We start from the raw sequence: 15602 nt of genomic DNA, 5'->3' as shown, positions 1-15602 counted from the left end.
CTTGTCCTGAGGGTTCTAATCCACAGCTGGGTGGAGTTGTAGTTTTTGAAGAAGTCCTTGCACGTCTGTTGATTCTGTACTTCTACATCCACCTTCTAGAGTGTGTTTACCTTTTTAACACTTGCCAGTCATCCCCAGCCTGCCACACTGCACACCTGCCTCAGCCTCACCCAGTCCTTGCTCTGCAGCAGAGCGATGGTCTTCGCAGCCGAGTTGAGCTCAGCCTTGTTTTGCAGCTGCTCAGAAAGGTGAGACATGGCAGGTCATGTCCCGCCCTCCAGATGGGCTCAGACCCAGGGGTGAAGTTGCCTGTACCCCTGCCTGGAGTCTCCTAAGACCCCTTCTATTACAGTGGCCCAGTAGAGCAGACAAGTTGGTAGAGAGGAGGGAACTGGGACCCTGAATGCACTGTCTTCTCCCTTGTGACCTGTGCAATTTCACCTGAAATTCAGCAAGATGGTACCTTCAGTAGCACGATGTCATTGACCTTTGGATTATCATTATAATCTTTGTGAGGGAAGACTTTGAGGACAGGAATGACCTCTTGGTTGTTTTCCATTTTTCTGATATTGTGAGCCCCCAGGGTAACACTTATTTTTCTGTGAAGAAAAGGTGGATTGGGTCAGCCACAGGGGCTACAGGTCACTCTCTGAAAGGCAGGTTGAGGTTCAAGCCTAAGGCACACCTGCAGCTGAGTCAGATAGGGAGGAGGTAAAAGTAGACAGTGTCGTCCTTCTGTCCTCTGTGGCAGTGACCCAGCCTGGTTCTTCAGCAGCCAGTCTGTCACCCCAGGCTCTGTCCACATGTTCCATCCCTGTGTCCCCCACTCTCTTTGTCCTGTTCTGAGCAGATATGATTGCTTCTCTGTTTACTCATTGGCTTTGTGCTCTCAGGGACCTTCCTCAATTACAGACTCTCAGACAGTACCTGGGGTTCCCAGGAAGACTAGGAATCATTTGTGCTCCTCACTTTCCATTACAGTGAGCTGTTGTCAGAACCTGGTTGTCTCATACTAAGAACCCTGGCGTCTACTACACCCTTCTCTGTCATTCTAGGAAAGCATAGATGCTATGTGGGGCTGGGACTGTGTTCTGGCCTCTCTGCCCCATCTCATGTCCCCTGAAAGAGAAAATAGCCCTGGATCTCTGTGTTCATGGAAAACAGGGTGAAGGCGCTGCCTGGTGGCCTAAACGCATGGTTCAGAGGCTGGGGTGGTTGAAGTGTTCTCAGGCACCAACACAATGAAATAGGGCTGCAGGCTTCACAGGGCAGCTGGCTGACTTGCAGCATGACTTGTTTCCTGGCTTAGTTCTCAGTTTTCTCCTCTAGAGATGAGGAGCTCAGCCCTTGTTCTGGAGCAAACACACTTCTTATACATGTTAAGACGACTGTCCTAGAAGACCTGGAAATTACTCTCTCTGACCTGCCTGGTTGCTTCTTTGTCTTGAGAGTCTCAGACCCCTGTGTCCTGCTTACTTCCAGAATAGATCTAGTCTGAGACTTGAACATTTTGAGCTCATGTAGCTGAATATTCTGGCTTCTTTCGCCCCCATCCTGGGTCAGGCACATAGTACACACCTCACAAATGCTTGCTGGGTACAGGAACAGTCCTCAAATCTGCTTTAGTCAGAAGCTGGTGAGGATCGGTTCCAATGAAATCTGAATCCCAGCACAGAGTTACCTTTCTAAGGCATTGAGTGTGAGGACATAGAGGACAAAGTACAAAGGCTGGGAAATCAGAGTGAGAGGGAGAGATAGGCAGGAGAGGCGTCGGTGGGAGCCAGTCTCCAAGAGGACCATGTGAGCAGTGGTGAGGTAACACTCTGATGGCTCACTTAGGTTCTGAGTATCTCTTCTGGTAAAGCTGAGATGCTCAAGAGTGGGGACAGGGAGAAGGTGATGTCTGGGAGACTGAATGTAAGATACCTGTTTCATCTTGGTCTAGACGATGGTTCCTGAGATACGTAACCACTCATAGCTTTGTAGAATGGAATGTTATATCTCCTATTTTTAGCTTTCCCCTCCACTAGAATCATGTGCCACCATAATATTAGTCACTTTCCAAGTGACAAGAAAGAAGGCAGAGGACACATGCCCTCTCCTTGGGAGTAGTTTTCTTTTCTGTGATTTCTCTGCACTATATATCCAGGGACAGATCTGGGGATCAGCAAATATCTAGGACTGAGCTGAGGCCAGGGAGGATCATAATGACAGCCTCACTGGGACACTGTGGAAGTATCCCTGTTGGAACGCCAGGCTTCTGAGGATCCGCAGGGGCACTTGGCTCTTGCAGCCCTGGAGGGTTGAAGATTGGCCAAGAAGAACAGAAGCAGCAGCATCTTCTCTGAAAGGCTGACGAGGTCTGAAGTGGTGTGTGCCTTCTCCTTCCAGGCTTTTCAAACCTAGAGGTAAAGGAAGATGGAATGGGCTCAGTGACCACCAATTTCCTCCTTGTGGGAGATCAGAGCCAGGGCAAGCCTTGTCACCTCCCTCATCCCAGGACTCCAGCCTGGCTCTGACTGTTTCTTGAAGCTCCATCCAGGCCAAGGCTTTCTCTCTAATCCTCAGGGAAACTTTGATGAGAACCCTGCTGTGGGAGGACTGATCCTTCCTCAGGCTGCATGCCTGATATGCTAGGGTTGAAAACTAAAGACTGGATTTGGGGATGCAGGCTGCCCAAGCTCCCCGGCTGAGGCATGAAGATATGGCCACTCCCACCCCTCAGAGCTCCCCATTTCCTCTCTGCCAGAGCCTGTCTAAGTACGTGCTGGAAACCTCACCTTGAAGCTATTCTCCATCTTCTTTGGGTCCCCCACACAAATCTGGGTGACCCTACTGCTATAGCTGCGGAAGAAGGATTCACACTCCTGCCCTTCTGCATGGTCAGCTCCACCTCCTGAAGATTGGTTACTAAAGTGCCCATTGGACTTTTTACTCCAGCTGGCCACCCTGCACACCTGTCCAGGCCTCAATTGGGCCTTGAGCCCAGGGCAGGCTGAGGGTCCTCACAGCTGCAGTCTGCTTGGCCTTTCTCTCCAGCTGATGGGAAGAGGCAAGAAAGTCCAGCTCAGCCACTAGCCTCCTTGGTCTGGACACCAGGATGGGGCCACACTGACCTCCCTCTCCCCTGAGCCACTTGGTCTTAGTCAGGTGGCCAGGACAGGGAGGAGGAAAGTGACAGGTCACACTGGGAGGGGAAACAATCTTGACCCAGGACAGCAAGAGCAGCTGGGAGGTTTCCTTACCTTTAGTAACATGATGTCATTGGAGATGTTCTTAGGATTAAAGACTAGGTGGCAGATGGCTTCACTCACAGTGATGACCTGCTGGGTGTTCTCCTGCTCCAGAATGATGTAGGCCCCAAGGGTGACACTGATTGAGCTGCAAAGAAAGTAGAGTAGAGATGTGGGAGGCGTGGAGTCACAGGAGATCCATCCCATAGCCATGATGGCAGGTAACATGGGGCAGGGCAGGCATGCAGCTAGGGGAAATCTAAACAACAGGAAGACTAGGCACTGAGTGACTGTCCTGTGTGGTTCTATGGTTCTCAATGACATTAAGGTGTGTCACCTAGAAGCTTTCTCTTGCCCTTAGGCAATATTGTGTAAATATGTTGAGTTTGCCTTTTGACCCTAATGCATGCTTTCATCCTCCCCAGCTGCTTTCTTTGGCCAGTGTGGTCTTTCTTCTCAACTGGACCACTTGCTCTCACCTCTGACCCTCTGACCCCAAGGCTTGACTGTCCTCTTTCTGACTTTCCATGGCCAATCCTGCTCTCAGATGGCTCCTCTTATTTGCTGTCTTGGCTTTGAGTTACCAGGAGCCAGGGGAGCTCCCATGGGCTGCGGACCGTGGGAAGAGGAAAGGGATCCCTGTAGGGGTCTCAGGAGGTGTCAGTTGTCTGCGGCCCCTCACCTTCCCCAGCAGTGACCAGTCATCAGAATAACATCCTTTCGCATGAGGTTACTGCCGCACCTGTTCATTTTGTCCTTAAGCGAAACTGAACCAACACCACGTGGGGTGGGAGTGGGGCCTGCCCTCATGTCTTCTGAGGATGTCTTCTAAAGAAGACTGGAAAATGGGCTTTCTGGGAGTGGTTGGGGTCAGGATGGAAAGCTCAGAAAGGTTGTGATTGAGGGTGGGGTCTACAATGCCCTGCACACACCAGGGGAGGGTCCTCTCAGGTTATCCTAGCAGCAGAATAACCTTTTCTGAATGTCAAGCCTCAGAACTCCCTGTGAGAAAAGGGAAGACAGTGCTTGTTGTCCTCAACCTGCTACAGACCATGCATGGAGGAGATAAGATCTGTCTTCATGATGCTGGAACCCCAGGGGATCGTGGACAGGGCTCCCCTGATCTTCTGTCTCAAGGAGTCTCCTGACCCATCTGTGCCTCTGCTAATGTCCCAATCATGTCCTGCCCTTTATCTAATAATCTGTCTGTGAGCTTTTGGAGTTGGATTTTCTAAAATCCTCATATCCTAGCATCTAACCTCTCCTAGGATCGCCTTAAACAATTTTAGCCTGTGTGAATGAATGACCTTCACTTAGCTTTAGGTTGAGGTTTGTTGGGGATCATGTTGGTGGGATTGAAGGCCATCATCATGTGGGGAGGGCACTGTGTGGAGTAGCCAAAGACCTGGGAAGACACGGGGAGGTAGGGCAGAAGGTGGCGTCCCCAGGCCTCTGGCAGAGTCAAGGCCACAGGGGAGCTCTGGGTGCAGTCATCCATTCCCTTCTGAGATTCACTGCACCCTGTGCTCCTCTCCTGGGCAGGGTTGAGGGTATGAGGTCACTGAGAAATGAGACTGGTTGTTAAGCTGGATCCAGGGACAGGTCCTACTAGTGCCGCCGGTTTTTCTGAGCAGCCCTTTCTTCGGTGGGAGTGATTGATTTTAATTCATTGTCCTTGTAGGTTCAAGTCCTCTGCCAAATGCCTTTCTGGGAACAACTCACTTGCCAGGTGATAAGAGAAAGGCTCACACATTAAATCTTTTAGTGAAGACCCTTCCTTCTTGCCATCATTGTTGAGTGTCTGTGCAGAATCTTACTTATTCGTCTAGATTTGGGATGGGATCTGGGGTCTAGAAAGTTCTTGGGTTCAAACTGAGGAAAATCCCTAACTTTTCTAGGCAAAAGTGTCAGGAATACAGACCGTTTTTGTGATGGGCTGGAGCCTCTGGAATGGGGATGGTCACTCACTGGTCCCAGCCTCAGGAGGCGGAAGAAAGGCCAACAAGAGCAGGAGTGGCTGCAGCTTCACTGAAGTTCTGCCGGAGTCTGAGCTGCTGGTGTTTCTTCTTTCCAGACACAAGGTCCCTGACTGGAAGGCAGGCGTGGTGGCTCAGGACCTCACAGACCTCCTAGACCTGTGCTCTTCTGGTTGTTTTGTGTCATCTGCAAGGTGGATTTTGAAGGTTTTTGGCATGAGGTATGTGAGAGAGGCACTGTCACCAACCACTTGCCATCCTAGTGCTGAGTCACAAGGTGAAAGCAAGAAGAAAGAAGAAAAAGTGAAGCCTGTGCTACAGCCAACAGAGGAGCCTGACCCCAGAAGCCCCTCGGTGACTGAATCTAGAATGTTTCTCCATTTCTCAGCTCATGGCTCTTTTTCCATCCTGATGAAGTCATGAATAATTATTTAGCAAAGTAGTTCCTGGGAGATGAGTGAGATGGCTCCTTGCCCTTGAGAAGATGGCATCGGCTGGAGTAGACTGAGAATCTGTGGTTAAAGTACAAGCTGGTAAGGGCTGTGGTGGGGTCTGCTTGGTGGTGGGAGATAGAGGCTGGAACTGCCTTAGGGGCATGTAGAGCTGGACACACCCATACACCCCAAGTGGTAACCCCATTTCCTCTCTGACCACCAGTCCAGCCTTGTATTTTGGAATATTTAGAATCCCCTCTTTAAAGATTCTGTGACCAAGAAGGCTTCTCTTATCCCCCAATTTTGAACAAAAGTCCTGGACTTGATAGTTATTGAACCACAACAAGCCATCATTGAGTCTATCAGAACTGAATGGCCCGATTAGTCTATTCTTGAGTCATTTAGCACTCCTGGACCTGAGGTTGGGACTGTTCCACCCAAATCATAGTGTCTGTTTCTGGGGAGGGGGTCTCCCTTGACAAATTCTCGTCACTGTGGCCAGATGAAGGGAAAATGGATGCCGATCATCCTAATAATTAGCAACAGCATCTTATGAAGACATAGAAAAAGAGTGGAAGGCCACCTGCTTAAGCATTAATGATGATGATCTCCGGGTGGTGGAATTATCAGGAATTTTAATGTTCCCATTGATATGTTCCACCTTTAACTGTCTTTCTATGATGAATATGTATTACTTTTCTGTCCAAAATACATTTTCCCATAGTCGAAGCACCTGCATCAATGGCAAACATTCAGCAGACCACTTCTTTCCAGTCCAGCCTTCTCTAAGGTGGATGTTTTAAAAATGAGGTTGCTTTACTGAATCCATTCTTATATACAAGAGACTAGAGAGGAGGAATTACAGGGGTGGGGGCCTGGGGATAAGCATCTACAGGTCTTCTGCTTCTTGGCATTCCGAGCTGGGTGGTGGTTCCTGGAGCAGACTCTGGGCGCTTGGCCACGTGCAGAGCTTGCCTGTCTGTAAGCAAAACTGTGAATTTCTCCCCTGTGCACTCTGGGCTTTGGAGCACAGCCGCAGCTTCTTCCTGATGCCACCTTTGATCAGCCTCCTTCCACAGACCCCTTGCACTGACCTGTCCCTCTCTCCCCAAAGCTTCCCTGTCCTCTGAAGGGCTCTTCTGTGTTACTAGGTGGCCCAGCTCTGCAGCCCCTGAGAAGAGTCTTCTCTGTGAGGTGTCGCCAAAATGGTGGGGCCACACGCTGCTCCTCACCTTCCCCAGTAGGGAGCTGCTGTCAGCAGAAAGTCCTCACACACAAGGAAACCCCCACAGCTTTTTCTTTTCTCTGGAGTATGGATCAGAAGAAATGCCACACAGGAACAAGAACAAGGCTTGGCCTCATGGCCCCCGATGGTTTTCCCTGAAAGAACAATTCTACCCTGCTTGCTGTGCCTATGGAGTAACATGGTGGAACAGGGAAATGGGGACAAAGGAGACCAGGGTGGGAAAGAGTTGGGGTGGCAGCTAGTGGGGTCTGTAGTATCCAGCAGCAACCAAGAAGCGGTCCTGGGGCCAGCGTGGTGGCGCAGCGGTTAAGTGTGCACATTCCACTTCTGTGGCCTGAGGTTCACAGGTTCGGATCCTGGGTGCAGACATGGCACTGCTTGTCAAGTCATGCTGTGGTAGATGTCCCACATGAAATAGAGGAGGATGGGCACAGACATTAGCTCAGGGCCAGTCTTTCTCAGCAAAGAGGAAGATTTGTGGTAGATGTTAGCTCAGGGCTAATCTTCCTGAAAAAAAAAGAAGCGGTCCTGCTGGTTTCTGGGGCTGCAACTCTGGCTTGCCTAGTCACCTTCCAAACTCAGATTCTCTCTTTGACAAAGAGAGGATCAGTCCACGTTCCTTAATTCCTACTCCAGACACAAATGTTGGCAGACAGGAATGGTGTTTGGAACAAGCGATGAAGGCTTGGTGGATCCTGGAAAATCCATTCCTTGATGTTCTCTGGGTCCTCTACCCCCTCTTTTTTTCCAGACCTCACTGGGCTGCTGGTCTGTAATGTTTGGAACATGAGCTCAAGATGCCGGGTTGTGTTTTTTCGGTATCTGCTTGAGCCTGACACATCGCAGGTGCCCAGTAAATGTCTTGGCTGCCCAAAGGAATGGCTCTCAGTTAACCTCTGGATCAGGGGAGATTGTGGGGGTGCTGGAAGGCTTCTGAGCAGCAGGTAAGATGGAGCCTGCCAAAGCTATGGGCCCATTGACTGAAAAATTACCAGAGAGAACTTGAGAGTGAACTGGGATGCCACCAACGCTGGGATCACCGGACCCTCAGTTTCTTTGCTGGGCATTATGGGAATGACAAAGCTGGGAGAAGGGAGTGGAAATAGAGGACGTGTTTTAGGACATTGAGTTAGAAAGCTTGTGGGCCCTACTTTGATTTCAGAAGTCAGCCCCTTTCTCCAAGCTGCCCTTTCCTGGGGAATTAATTATTTCTCATTCTCAGCTTCCAGCTTCCTTCCAGATGCCTTTGTAAAAGAACTCACTTTCTAGATGACAAGGGTAGGGCCTGGGGAGGAACAGCACCCACTGGCCCTCATGGAGAACAGCATTCCGCCCTGCCATTCCTGCTGAGTTTTCATTATGCAGCAGATTTGCTGGTCTTTGAGGGAGGTTGGACCTGGAGTTCAGAAAGTTCCTGGGATGGACCAGCACCAGGATGTGTTTGAGTGCAGCATCTGAACAGGGCTGAGCCAGTGTGGGATGATGCTGGACCTCTATTGGTGGGGATAGTCATGACCTGCCTCTCCCTTGGGGAATAGAAGAAAGGCCACCAGGAGCAACAGCAGCTACATCTCCCCAGGAAGGTTCCCCAGGTCATAGTGCTGGAACTTCCTCCTTGTCATCTAACTCCAAGTGTCTCCTCAGTGTTGTGGCCTTGTCATATAAGGCTCCCTCTGAACGCCTCACACTGCTGTCTGATCAAGTCCTCGGGCCTGAGTGGAGCTAGAGCTTATCATTCACCACACCAGCACTTGTAGCTCTTGTCTCAGTGCTGACCGTACTCACAGAAAGCAGGAACTGCCGGCTACACGTGGGATGGTTGGGGATGTTGATCAGCCAGTAGCCAGTCCCTGAGCCCCAGCAACGTGAGTCTTGTGATGGTAGATCCAACAATATCTTCATTTCCTTGGCTCTCTTGGGACATAATTATTGAGGATGATCATTTATGGAGGTCCTTTTCTGTGTGACTAGTGGGTGTTGACGTGAGATTCCTTGCTTGTGGTGGGGGAGACAAAACATCAGTGATCAGACAAGGGTGGTAAGGACCATGGTTATAGGGATGGACAGAAGGTGTAGCCTTGCTGAAGAGGGCTTGTTCCAGTTACTAAAGAGCTGAGTGGTTTGGTCAGGATGTAGTGGATAGGTACCCTCTGCTTCCCTTGGTGTCAGGGGAGGCTTGAAGCCTGGAGGCCAGAATCACCTGACAGCTCTCTCACACATGCACAGTGGTGGTGCTGGCTGTCCTCTCGGCACATCCCTTGCTCTCCATGAGGGCCTCTCAAGTAGTCTCTGTGCATGGGATTGCTGGGTCTTTCTCGCAACGTGATGATTGGCTTCCCCAGAGTGAGCACCTCCTAAAAAGCAAGCCAGGCAGAAGCTGTGTTCCTTTTATTTCCTAGACTTTGAAGTCATAATGCATACATTTTACCATATTTCACTGCTTTGGGCAATCAAAACCCAGCCCAGCCCAAATTAAAAAGGAAAGGTCTCAAATTCCACCTGTGAGTGGGAGGACTGTTGCAGTCCTGTAAGAAGAGCCTGTGGGATGGGAGATATACAGAGGCTGTCCCAGCAAAGCACAATCTGTCATGCTGCTTTAGGCATCTGTAGAGTTGGTCAGAGGCTCTGATCTGTGTAAGCCCAGGTCCCAGCCTTTGATTGGCTGGAGTCTGCTCTGTCCAAATCCCGTGTTCTGGGAATGGAAGATGGTTGGTTCTCCCCTAAGTTATTCTCCTCGGTGAATTACTGATACCACGTGAATTGGGAACGGATGCCAGGGAGCCAAAGCAGTATTCTCACACCACTGCCCAGAAAACTACATTTCTGATATCACCATTTCCTAAAAGAGTCATCCTCATTATCCCCCCATTGTGGGAAAAGAGGAGAGAGGCATGGAATTGAAAATATTGTTGGTTCTAAACATGTTGATCCCAATTCTCTTAGAAAGCAATAGAACCTTAGTTAGAGAAACAAGGCACAATGTCAGCGTTGACTCCAGCAGGGGAGCCACAGTGAACCACAGCGAGGCGTCAAAGCCTTGCCTGTGTGGGATGGGGAAGGTGCTCATGCCAGGCCTCCCTCTGTGTGGACACCTTCCTCACCCCACATTAACTCGGACACCCTGCACTGGGCTGTGTGGTTTGGGGTGTCAGGATGCATATGAGGTGAGGATGGCAGCCCAGTGCAGGGAGTGGATGCCCAAGTTGGGTGAGCAGGGTGTTCACACTAGGGGCTGGCCTAGTAGGTGTTATCACAGCTCAAGTGGGGAGACAGGGGCCTCTACAGGGGGGCAGGCTGGTGCAATTTGTCAGAGCAGGCTGATTAGGGTGAGGTGGGCTTTGGCACAAAGGGGCTGCTGATGTGGAATGCCAGAGCCTGCATGGAGGAAGGAGGGGGCCCACTTAGGGGACAATGGGAATGTGGAAGATTTGTTATGTAAATCTCTGTGGGGATTAATCAGATAAGTAAACATAGTAAGGCTAATGATTAGATGTCTAAAGAGTGGATGATCTTGCTGGTATCAGTGTTAGTTTCCTGGGTTTGATGGCTGGATTGTGGTTATAGAAGAGTGTCCTTGTTTGTAGGAATTACACACTAAAGTATTTGGGAAGTGACACAGCACCATGTCAGTAACTTTACCTTCAAATGGCTCAAGAAAACAAAAGTTCTTTGTATTGTACTTGCAGCTTCTGTGTAAGCTTGAGATTGCTTTAAAATTAGGAGGAAATCCATAGCTTTCCCATATACAAAAACCATCAGTTTGAAGACATAACTGGAAAGAAAATCTGTTAGTAGCAACAAAAAAAAACCCCAAGATGCCAGGAAAAACTTAACCAGAATTGAGAAAAATTTGAGGAAAACTTTTAAATGCTCCTAAAACACAAAAAGAGACTTGAGTTAAAGAAAGATAGTCTTAGTTCTCAGATGGGATGCATTTACACCAAGAAGCTGTAATTTCTGCCCAAACTAATATATAAATTTAATGCGATTTCAATAAAAATAACAATCTTTTTCCTGTTACACCAGTTCTAGACAATTTCTCAAATTTATGTGGAAAATAAGCAAGCAAGATCAGCTAGGAAAATTACGACAAAAAGAAAAATGACTAGTAAGGGAGAGGATTAACCTGTCAGATATTAAAAACATCTTATAAAACTTATTTCTTGAAAACAGTGTGGCTCTGACTCATGAACAGAGATCAATTAGACAGAATAGAAAATACAGAAACATTCCCCAGTACATATGGAAATGTAGTTTTTCGTAAGATGGCATTTCAAATCATTGGGGAAATGATGGACTTTTTAATAAATGACACTGGATCAACTAGACAGAGATTTGTTAAGAGGTTAAATTGCAGTCATATTTCACATAAACCACCAAGTAAACTGCAAACCAGTAAGAGATTCAAATATACAAAATAATATCATGCATGCCGTAGAAATAAACATGGATAACTTCCTCTATAAAATTAGAAAGGGGAAAGGGTTTCTAGCAATGACTCTATATCCAGAAACATTAAATGAAAAGTTTGATAAACGACGATATGTAAAAAATTGTTTTTAGGTTTTGTATGTCAGTAGGCAAATTCAAAATACAGACAGCAAACTTGGAAAAAACTATTGCAACATATATTACAATTAAAGAGTTAATCTAGAGAATATACAAAGGACTCTGAAAATTCAGAAGAAAAAGACCAAAAACCTGATAAAAGAATGGACAAAGGACCAGACAGTTCACGTTAAAATATATTTAAAACATAACGAAGAGTCTCAAGCTCACTCATATTAACAGAAATGGAAGTAAACTATGGAAAACAATGGAAATGAAAATTCTACTGAGACACTCTATTTCATCTGATAGGTTGCCAAAAATTCTAAAGTTACACAGCATACTCCATGGGCAAGGCTGTTTTCATTGATTAGTGTTGCAGGATATAACTTTTTTCTTCCATAATTTTACTTTCATCCTATCTGTGTCTTTATATTTAAGAGTATCTCCTGTAAATAGCACAAAATTGGTCTTGCATTTTTTATCCAGACTGACAATCTCTGCCCTTTAGTTGGAGGGTCTAATCTGCTTACATTTAACACAACTACTGATAGGGTTAGGTTGAAGAATACCATGTTGATACTTGATTTCTATTGGTGTGATGAATTTTTTTCCTTTGTCCTTCTCTTCCTGCCTTCTTTTGTTATATCTCATTTTGTCTTCTTTGTTGGCTTTTAGTTCTATCTCTACGTATTATTGTATTGGTTACTCTAAGATTGCAATATGCCTCCTTCACATGTCACAATCTACTTTGAATTAATGTTATACCGCTTTGTATGAGAACATTGAAATAAAATATTTCCATTTATCCCCCCTCCTACCCCTATAGTTATTTTTGTCATATATTTTGCTACTATATTCTATAAATTCTAAAACATTTTTGCCTTAAATAGTCATTAATCTTTGAAAGAAATTTATATAAAGTCTTGTATATTTGGTCACATTTCACAATTTAATTCTTCTTTTGTCCTTCCTGCCTACAATGGGGATCGTGTCCCTTCAGCCTGATGAACTGCTTTTAGTCTTTCTTGCAGTGCAGGGCTGATGGCAACAAATTCTTGTACCTTTGTTTTCCTGAAAATTTATTTACTTTGCCTTCATTTTTAAATAATATATTCACAGAAGATAGAATTCCACATATAGTTTGCCTTTTCCTTTCAACTACTTAGAAATGTCATCTAAGTGTCTTCTGATTTCTATCATTTCTGATGAGGGCTCATTGTTATTCTTATTGTTGTTTCTCTTAAAGTAATGTTTATTGCTTTTCTCTCTGTCTACATTTAGCCTTTTCTGCTTATCTCCATTTTTCGTTTTTTTTCTTAGGAAGATTTCCCTGAGCTAACATTTGTGTCCATCCTCCTCCATTTTTTGTATGTGAGACGCCTACCACAGCATGGCTTCATAAGCGGCACTTAGATCCGTGCCCAGGATCTGAACGTCGAACCCTGGGCCACCGGAGCAGAGTGCATGAATGTAACTACAGCACTGACAGGTGGGCCCCTTTCTTTGGTATTTACCAGTTTGACTATTATATGCTTAGATGTTGTTTTCTTTGTCCTCCCTGACGTTCACTGAGCTTCCTGAGTCTGTGGATGAGGAATGTAGTCTAGCAATAGGCCTATGACGAAAAGGAACCAGTGGCTGCACTTCTTTTATGGTGAATGTGTTTGTTGGACAAAAGCAGTGTTGGGTGGGATAGCAAGACAGGAAATCAACCCTGTGAGTTCTGTAAGTCCACAAAGGGGGAACCGGCAGAAGTATGGTGGTGGGCAGGAAGGCAGAGCCATCCTGAGACACCTTCACAAAAATTACCAAGATCTCACTTTCCTTTGGGCCTCTCTCCCCCAGGAACTGGCTTGGCGGTTCTGTCCCTGCCATCCTGGGACCCAGCTCTTCTTGTGGGTCTGGAGGGAAGGAGGAGAGTTTTGGGTGGGTTTGCTTGAGTAGAGGCATTTCCTTGAGGTCATTCCAGAGATATTTTATTTATTTCTATTTAAATTTTCACTACAGAGGTACTTGAGGAACAGAAGGATTGTTTCCTCAAAGGCAGGGCTGGAGCAGGGGACACTTCCACAGACAAAGGAGATTTGAAGGCATCAGCATGATTAGGGTGCTTTCCCACCCCCATCCAAATGTGCCCCTGAGCAGACTTCAGCTCACCAAGCGAGGTGTAGGAATCCTTGCCACAGAATGGCTGCACAGCAGCCCAGAGGTTTTCTCTCCAGGGAGGTGTGTGAGCAGAAGCTCAGCTCTTGTTCAGGGATGCCAGGAAGTCATCACGGGGCAGGGGTTAGACAACATGTCAGGGCTCTTGCTGACCTGGCTGTCAGGGCGCCTGGGCTCAGTTCAAGCTCTGTTCTAACTCTGTGGTCCCTTCAGTCGTCCACTGCCCCCTCCTGGGACTGTGTCCCTCCCTCATCTCTCACAGGAGGAAGACCTGCAGCAGGGTTCTCAAACTTGTATCCAAACCACAGAACCATTTCCTCAAAGTACATGTGATATCTAAACTCAATATGCATGTGGCTGGGCTGCTTTTGTAAATATTATTTTTATTTTTCGTTTGGCATTTTCCTTTTTGTATTTTCCCATCAAGGAGCCAGGTTCTTAGTATGTCTTAGATACAGAGATATTTTTTCAGCTCCAGATCAGAAGCTGCGTGTCCTCACTGCTCTCCCCTTGTGAAAGTGCCCGCAGTCATGAAGACACGGTGTTGCTGCCTGCTTTGTGCACAACAAGGTGGGAAAGGCCGTGCCTGTGAGGGTTACATGATCCCAGAGTAAGTACCTCTTGTGGTGGGAGGGTAGTGCTGTGTGGGTTTGGAGCAGGAGCTCAGAGCTGGGACATATGCTCAGCTCCCAGGTTGTGCCCCATATGAGCGGCAAGCCCTTGGAGAGATGGCTGCTGGGAGTGTTTCCTGAGCTGAGCCCAACTCAGGGAGATCCTCATTCCACAAAGGATTCCATACTCTCCATGGGGGCTCCTAGTCAAAATACTCCTAAAGTCGAAAAATCTGGGTAGTCTGGAACTACGGACGCAGCAGTAACCACGGTGGCCCTAAGAGGAGAGGCCTTTCTCCAGTTTTCTAGACCATGTGAACCTCCCTGAATCTGGTTTGATTCAGTGCAGGCAGGAGGTACAGTAACCACAGGGATCAGGTTTCCCGCCAGTCCAGTTGGATGGGTGTTTAGAGTCTGACTCTAGTTGCCTTCAAGCAAGTATTTAATACAGTTTTTCCTACCATCTGAATCTGTACAATGACATTCCTATCTGCCACTTTTAAGGCAAACGAAGGTAAGGCTGCCCTCGCTGCCCTTCTCCCTCCCTGCGGGCTGCCCTCTCCTCTAGGTGAAGATGATGCTCCAGTGGACAGAGTGTGGGGACTTCACCCCTGGAAACCAAATGACTGCTGTCTTTTCCAAATCCCACGCCCTGCTATCCTAGAGTCACACGTGCTCGCGCTCACACGAACTGTGACCAGCAATAGAAACAGAACACAAGTATTTTATTCCTATGGATTTCCCACAGAGATCTAGGCCATGTGCACTCATGTGAGGAGGGAGAGAGAGTTACATGATTTGGGTGAAACTCACATTATCAGTGTCTCTTGGGTTCAAATGACAGAGTGTATTAGGTCCACTGTGGATCCCCAGTGCTGGGTACTTAGGAGCTCAATCAGGGTGTGTTTGTTTATTGATGGAAAAATGGTGCTTTCCAGTCCTACTGCAGAGAGGGTAGGGCTAACTCAAAAGGCTGAGACAGCCCTCGGTGGCCAGTGAGGGGCCTTAGCCTAGAGGTCAGCAGTGACTAAGACGGACAGGCTGAAATGGACTGAGATTATCAAGTGACCAGGTGATCAATGCACTCTGAGCACTTGGGGGACACTGGGCTGGATGTGAGGGGTTGAGCTGGCTTTGCCAGGTGAGAGTTGGGGCAGGGGTTCTGGAGAGACAGCCTGCCTGCTGTGTCCTCCATATGTCCTCTTGTTGCCAGCACAAGCCTGGTTCCTCATGGCCCTCTATGACAGAGCATGAGTTGGGCTGGCATCTCAGGGGAAAAGCCCAGCTGGAAACACATGGAGCTCTGCGTGTCCTAGGCCGAAGGACTATCAGAAAGGGGCCAATTCAGATCAGGGTTTCTGGAGGGGACAGGAGTTGGTGGACTCTGA

General features: G+C 47.6%; 1 pseudogene; it reads right to left on the bottom strand.

Moving 5' to 3' along the window:
- Positions 1 to 128: 128 nt before the first annotated feature.
- On the bottom strand, positions 129 to 7069 carry LOC124234984 (granzyme H-like; annotated as a pseudogene).
- Between the last annotated feature and the right edge of the window lie 8533 nt (positions 7070 to 15602).

This window comes from Equus quagga, chromosome 2 (assembly GCF_021613505.1).
Source record: "Equus quagga isolate Etosha38 chromosome 2, UCLA_HA_Equagga_1.0, whole genome shotgun sequence".
Classification (NCBI taxonomy): domain Eukaryota; kingdom Metazoa; phylum Chordata; class Mammalia; order Perissodactyla; family Equidae; genus Equus; species Equus quagga.
This window is presented reverse-complemented; position numbering and strand designations above follow the sequence as displayed.